The sequence below is a fragment of the Adiantum capillus-veneris genome, chromosome 29 (genome assembly GCF_014529385.1).
Source record: "Adiantum capillus-veneris isolate H3 chromosome 29, ASM1452938v2, whole genome shotgun sequence".
Taxonomy (NCBI): domain Eukaryota; kingdom Viridiplantae; phylum Streptophyta; class Polypodiopsida; order Polypodiales; family Pteridaceae; genus Adiantum; species Adiantum capillus-veneris.
Window position 1 is genome coordinate 104,970,998 of NC_140959.1, and position 7,313 is coordinate 104,978,310.

Here is a 7,313-nt window from a genome sequence, read left to right on the forward strand (position 1 = left end):
GCATTAGGCTCCCAACAAGGATGATCTAGTGGTCACCATTAAGAAGTACTAAAATCTTCAATGGATGAGTACTTATGGTTAATACACTTGCCTAAGTCAATCTTCATAATTCTCCAAAGCCTGCGTCTTTCAAAGAAATTAAAACAAAATGATTGCACTAGTAATCTAATATCCTAGGCAACTTTTTTGTAACAAAAATTTTCATGGATGATAGGCTTTAGTTGCGATAAATTGAAGAGGTAGAGAGGGTAGCCCTACCATGGCTTCTCTCATGCTTCATTCCCATTAGAGTCGTCTCCATCTCCTTCTTAACTAGAGCTCTCTCACAATTTGTTAGATTTCTCATGCCCTAACCAAGTCTACTACTTGTTGGATTGACAATAAGATTTTTCATGCCCTAACTAAGTCTACTACTTGTTGGATTGACAATTAGACAATGTTGATTTAGTGGTGTATGCTATACTACACAACTTCTTTCTAGCACTCATATGATTGCTTTTATTGGTGTTGTCGGTATTGAGTCAAACATCGGGTAGAAACTCACTATTGTGGAGACTCTCAAGCTTATGTTTTTGTTGACCAAGTGCTGAAAACTTTTTTCCATTTCCATGTGTGCATGCTAGGGTAAAGAGAACGATGCAAAGAACAAACTTGCAATGTTAGAGAGAGTGGGGAGGGATGCTCCTTTATTTTTTATGCACAATAAAGAGAATGATGTAGAGAACAAAGGTGCAGTGTTAGAGAGAGTGGGGAGGGATGTCAATGGAAACTCAAAAGCAACAATCCATTTTTATTTATTTATTGTTTATTTATTTATGTAATTTATTTTGGAAAGGAGGGAGTTATCCAATATAGTTTTTTTAAGGTTATAGTTCAGAGTGGTTAGATACATCATGTGGTTGCAGCCATTTCCAACTCGAAAAGGAGGGGTGTCTATTTCGAGAGTGTCTTCCAGAGTTCAAGGGTTTGGCACACGCCTTTCGTGCTACACTATTGTGGGAAGAGAACGTTGGTGCAACCAAACACTGTCTACCCACTGAGAAGCCAGAAGCAGATATACATAACTAAGAAGGATAATTGTGGAAGGCTTGAGCATATGCTAGAAGCAGATTGTAGCAGGTGCAGTTGGGATGTGTATGCCAAAGGGGACCAACGTAACCGCGAAACGCGTTTCAGCAGGCTTGAAACACGAAACGGGTGAAACGATTGAAACAGGTGAAATGCCTGTTGTAAAACGCCTAAAATAGAAAAATTTCTTTAGAGAATTTGACCATTAATTTTTATTTATTTATTATGTATATGCTATTTCAAGGGTAACATAGCATGTATCTTCACTCATTGCACTATGAACACCTATTTTGTCAATACATAACTCTATATATACACAAAATTGACGTTTGAGTCAGACGTTTTAGTGAGGCCTTAGCGTAGGTTGAAATGTTTCGGGTCTGAACGTATCGCGGTTATGCTAAAGGGGACACTTTGTAGGTAATTCATAGCATTTTTTATTTTCTTGGTGGAGATCTTGTTGCCCTAAAACCATCTTTGCAGAGAGGGCTATGCTCACCAATAACACTGAAGTCTTCGCAAGGGAGTTTTTTTAATGATCCTACGGTATACAAGGCCGCCGCCGAACATTGCTTTGAGTGGGAGTGCTACCCAAAGTTGAAAAAGGTGATTTGCATGGCAAATGCAAAGATGGAGGAGCGGGACTTCAACCGAATGCTGGAGGGGGGTCTCCACGTGTGCGGAATGCCACAGGAGGAGGAGGGCACCATATGAAGGGCTGCCCACAGGGTGAACTGCACGAACAAGATGAGAGAGAGAGAGAGAGAGAGAGAGAGAGAGAGCACGCAGAGGCGTGGGCAAGAAGGCGATGATACATTAATGTGCTGACTCAGGTGATGACTGTGTGATGACATGGATTATTAATCGTCCAACACGCCCCCGTAAGACATGTCGTCATAGAAAGGGCATGCATGTGTAAAGTGTGAGATTCAATCTACATGCTTTGGGTAGATACAATATGCTTATGCAATTATGCAATTTCCTTATAGCATCTTGGTGTGACTACCAAGGTCTTTAACTTGGATCAAGATTCTCCTTCATTAGATTGTTGAGGTCCCACTTCTTGTGAATCAATGAAGCTAGAATACCAGGAAAGTCAGCTTTGAAATCAGCATGAAGAGTTTTAGTTCTTGAAACTTGAACACCATCATATCGCCCCCGCAAGTGAAAAAAGTAGACTGCTTCATGGTTGTTGGATTTGCGCCCCCGTAAGAGAATGAATTGTAAATTGAGCTGAGTGTAGCATGCTTGGAAAGTTGTTGCCTCGTTTGCTACCAAATTGAGGAGATGGATCTCGACGAGAGGTAGCGGAGTAGGGTCAACATTACCGCCAGGGTCAAAGGGGGTTGAAGGTGAAGGTCTTGGCGAGGGAAGTTGAATCAAGCCTGTAGAATTGAGTTGAGTGTTGCTTTGGTAGAGGCCCTCAAAAGAGAAATGTTGGAAGTACTGATTACTGTCAGCAGGTGCATGACCATTGAGTGGGGCAAGAGAAGCTTGACGAAGTGGTCCATGCATCGTGCAAAGTTGACGGAGAATGGATGTGATCTGAGCAGTACCAGATGCAAGGAAGTGCTGCGCTTTGCCACAGCAGGGGTTGCGAAGCAGGAGGCATGGCGTGCTTGCCGCAGGGCAGCGAGGAGAGCCAGCCATGAGGCTCTTCGCCAAAGCTGCAAGGTATGCGCATGAGGCATGGTGGGGTTTGGTACAGGGCAGCCAGGGTCGCCTGCTGCGATGATATCATGTGAGAGAAAGGGAGAGAGAGAGAGAGAGAGAGAGAGAGAGAGAGAGAGAGAGAACGCAGAGGCGTGGGCAAGAAGGCGATGATACATTAACTACCAGAGAGGTTGTTATATACACAAGGATGAGGTAGTTACAAGTCACGTGAATTGGGATGCGAACCGTTGTGCTGACTGTGTGATGACATGGATTATTAATCGCCCAACACAAGAGGGTGCACTGCATGTTGGAGACGGCTCGGTGAGCCTGGGAGCAAGAAGAGGGCGACCTAGGCTCTGGGAGCCCATGATCAGCAGGGAGGTGGTAGGGCTGCAGGGAAGAGGAGCAAGCCCCGGGAGCTGAGTTTGCACAAAGAGGGGACGGCGACATTTGAGCTTTCTATTGTTGCAATGGGGCCGGGCTTTACTGATTGTGGGACGTCACTATGGCACCTTTGAGAGTATTTCTATCCACTTGTTATCAACAATTGATACTGTTGCGCCTACAAGTCACGACTTCTTGACCCGCTTATAAGAGTTCATCTATAAATGAGAATAGCCTCAGGTTGTGCCTGAGTCTTGCATTTCACATTGGTGGAGATGACGGGCATATAGCAGTTTTAAGTTTTTTGCACAACCTCAGCCCTTCGTTTTCCCCAGGCGCTACTCTCAACTGTGGACACCATGAACACCATGAGCAGGGAGGTGGTAAGGCTGCAGGGAAGAGGAGCAAGCCCCGAGAGCTGAGTTTGCACAAAGAGGGGACGGTGACATTTGAGCTTTTTCCCATTGTTGCAATGGGGCCGGGCTTTATTGATTGTGGGACGTCACTATGGCACCTTGGAGAGTACCTCAGTTATCCACGTGTTATCAACAATTGATACTGTCGAGCCTACAGGTCACGACTGAATTATCCTAGTTGGTAGCAGGTAGTTTACAGCTTCTTGACCCGCTTATAAGATCAGTTCAGCTATAATTAATGAGAATAGCCTCAGCTTCTGAGGCAGGTTGCGCCTGAGTCTTGCATTTCACATTGGTGGAGGTGACGGGTATATAGCAGTTTTAGGTTTTTTGCACAACCTCAGCCCTTCGTTTCCCCCAGGCGCTATTCTCAACTAATAACACCATGAACCATCCCACATCCCCACATCCTCAGCCCACTTCACCACACTATGAAGGTACCTCTATGCACACGGATTTTGGCGTGCAGCCTACTCCACATGAACACATTTTTCAAGCCATGTCCGACCTGCTTCTTCAAGTGAATCACACCAATCAGAATTTACTCAGTTACATCACGACACAGTCACACACAGAACAGATGCCAAAATCCGTCCCAAACCTTTCTCAGGTTTGCCCATAGAAGATCTCTTAACGTGGTTGGACCATTTTTGTAATGTTGCAGATTATCATCAATGGTCCGATGAGAGGCGAGCTATGGAAGCTCGAACACTTTTTGACGGGGTAGCGGCAACGTGGTTGTGCAACAACCAGTCGGAGTCAAGGGCAATTGGCATCTTCTGAAGACCTTGCTTATACAGAATTTTGCTCATCATAACATCACATAAACGGCTCTTCAACTACTTAGGCCCGTGTCACACTATGACGCCCGCCCCACCCTTTTTTTGAAGTTGGTCCTTGACGTTGCTGTCACACTGAGCCTTTTTAAAAATGCTGTGCCGAGTTGACAACGAATTAGAGCAGCGCAAGTGGTTCGACGCCCGCATTTCACGCTGGCAGACAGGATTCAAAGCTTGTGATATTGCTTCCCGCGTGCACTTTTCGCAAATGGCCGCTGCTAAGTGAACTTGGCCGAGGGTGCAAGGCCGTCCCTCTGACAAGCTCTGCAAGCCAACTTTTCTTTTTCATCTACGAATGGTTGGTCGCCACCTCGGATTGGCCAACCGTTGCCTGCCCCAGTGTGACACGGGCCTTAAGCTTCTTCGTTAGTAGCAGCATGAGCCAGTAACACAGTTTGCTGTAAAGCTAAACCAACTTTTACTCCGTGCAGATGCCTCAATGTCTGAAGAGATGAAACTCTTCTTTCTTTGGCCTCGACTTCGGCATGACATCTCTGGCGAGTACGTGATCAGGGTCCCACGACTTTTCATGTCGCCATCCAGATAGTGTAGCGTATTGAAGGAACTAATGAGCAGGACACAACTCAGGTATATACACCATCCACTCATCAACACATCTCAGCTCACCAACCTCCCACACCTATGGACATTGACGTCGAGAATCTGCAATACAGCTCTCATCGCTCTTTACCAGATAGAGATGCTCAGGGAAGACCAAAGTGTTTTATTGTAATCTTTATGGGCATGTGAAGCAACACTGCAGAAGATTTCGTGCTAGTCAACAGCAACAATAACAGCAGGTTCAAAATGCATAGATTCATGTTGCGGATGCTGCAACTTTGGCCTCCTTACCGAAAAACATCTAAGCGGGTGGTTGATGGAAGGGCCTCCCCCGCACGTTCAAGCCGTCACCTCTTCCGATCGCATGTGTGCTCTACATCAGTCCATCTCGAGGGTGCACTTCATGAAGCATTACTTGACACACGTAGCACCATTTCCTCCATTAGTGAATCTTTAGTCTAGCACCTAGGATTACCTACTAGCATCACAGATCCTATATCCATTTTATTTGGAGATAACAAACACTTGTATCGCTGTCACACAATTGCCCATTGCACTTTTCAAATTGGTCATCACACTCTTTTCAATGATTTTTATGTACTCCCTCGTCAGTTGTTCCCAATTACAATTGGTTGTGATTGGTTTTTGAAAATGAAAGCTCGTCTTCAGTTTGATACACTTCATTTGGTACTCCCACAGTCCCTCCCAATCCCATTTATTTATTCACACAGTGGTCTGAATTTTGTTCATGTACAACACACCCTCGTAGATGTTCACACCCGCACCAACAATGTTCGTGCTTTACTTCGACATTTTCCTTCGCTATTTATGCTTAGAAAAACCACAGCTCAGATTAGCCTTCCTATACGCCACTCTATTCGCACTGGTGACTCAGCCCCCATTAAAATGGCCACAGGACGATGCTCTCCTGCCGCTAATCAGCAACTCAACAAAGCCGTTCAAGAGATGCTTGGGGAGGAAGTGATTAATCCTTCAAATAGTGAATGGGCCTCAGAGCCCCACCTAGTCTGCAAGGATGATGGTTCTTACCGATTTTGTGTCGACTCCAGGCCGCTCAATCACTATCCACGACTTGTACCCCTTACCTCACATTGAGATTAGTTAGGCAGGCCATGTTACTTCACTTCCTTAGATCTAGCATCTGGCTATTGGCAGATTCCTCTTGATCAGGCTGAAGCCCATAACACTGCTTTTCGGACACCAAGCGGGCTCTACGAGTTTATCAGAGTGCCTTTTGGGCTATCAGATGCCGGAGGTAAGGTGTCCTTGTAGTCTATCTAGATGATATCCTGATACATACTCCCACGTGGCACCAACACCTAAAGGTCCTTCAAATCAGGAAGTTCTGACCCTCATCCAAATGCACAGCTCCAGTTGAAAAAATGCAAGTGGGGAACCACGAAGCTCAAACTTTTAGGCTTTGTTGTATCCGTAGATGGATTTTTCTAAAGTCAAAGCCATCCAGGATTACCCCCCTCCTTCTACTCAGAAAAACCTTCAGAGTTTTCTTGGCATGGCTAACTTCTCCTTGAGATTTGTGGCTCAGCTCGCCACAATCACCTATCCTCTTCGCACTTACTCAAGAAAGGGATTAGCCAGTATCACTGGAATTCTGGGTGTCAGCAAAGTTTTGATAAAGGTAAATGACTTATTTTAGAAGCAGCAGTGCTTGCTCACCCCAACTTTCAGAAGCCTTTTTTGTTAGAGACTGATGCATCTAATAAGGGTTTAGGAGCAGTTCTTCAACAAAGAGATGAAACAGGTTTTTGGCGATCGATTTCTTTCATTTGCCAATCTCTTACCACTGCTGAACATAATTATTCAACCATAGAGAAGGAACTCCTAGCTGTGGTTTGGGCATTCGCTAAATTCCACCCATACCTACATGGCTCACATGTTCTAGTTGAAACGGATCATCAGCCAATCGTCCCCCTCTTACATAAGCATCATCCCCCAGGTAGTGTGCTACGTTGGATCCTGGCTTTACAGGAGTATACCTTCGCAATCAAATACCGGAGAGGTGATACCAATTATATCGCTGATGGATTATCCCGGGTAGAACTCCAGAACACTCAATTTTTACCCCCTGCTTTAGATATCCAAGTTCACTTACACCAGGTAGCTGATCTACAACAAAAGGATCCAAAACTACAGTCCCTCATCTGATATCTATGATCTACCCCTTTTTCTCCTCCACACAGGCGTTTCATTATCGGAGATAATGTGGTATTTTACACAACTGCAGGTCAACAACCACACATCTATGTACCCGCAACATTACGACCTGAGTACCTACAACACTATCATGGCCATCCGGTGTCAAGCCATTTAGGCTTCCATAAGGTCTCGGGGAAGATCAGGAAACATT

At 45.1% G+C, this 7,313-nt stretch overlaps 1 pseudogene; it reads right to left on the reverse strand.

Moving 5' to 3' along the window:
* Positions 1–1,442: 1,442 nt before the first annotated feature.
* LOC147419702 (uncharacterized) lies at positions 1,443–2,940 on the reverse strand (annotated as a pseudogene).
* Positions 2,941–7,313: the final 4,373 nt, after the last annotated feature.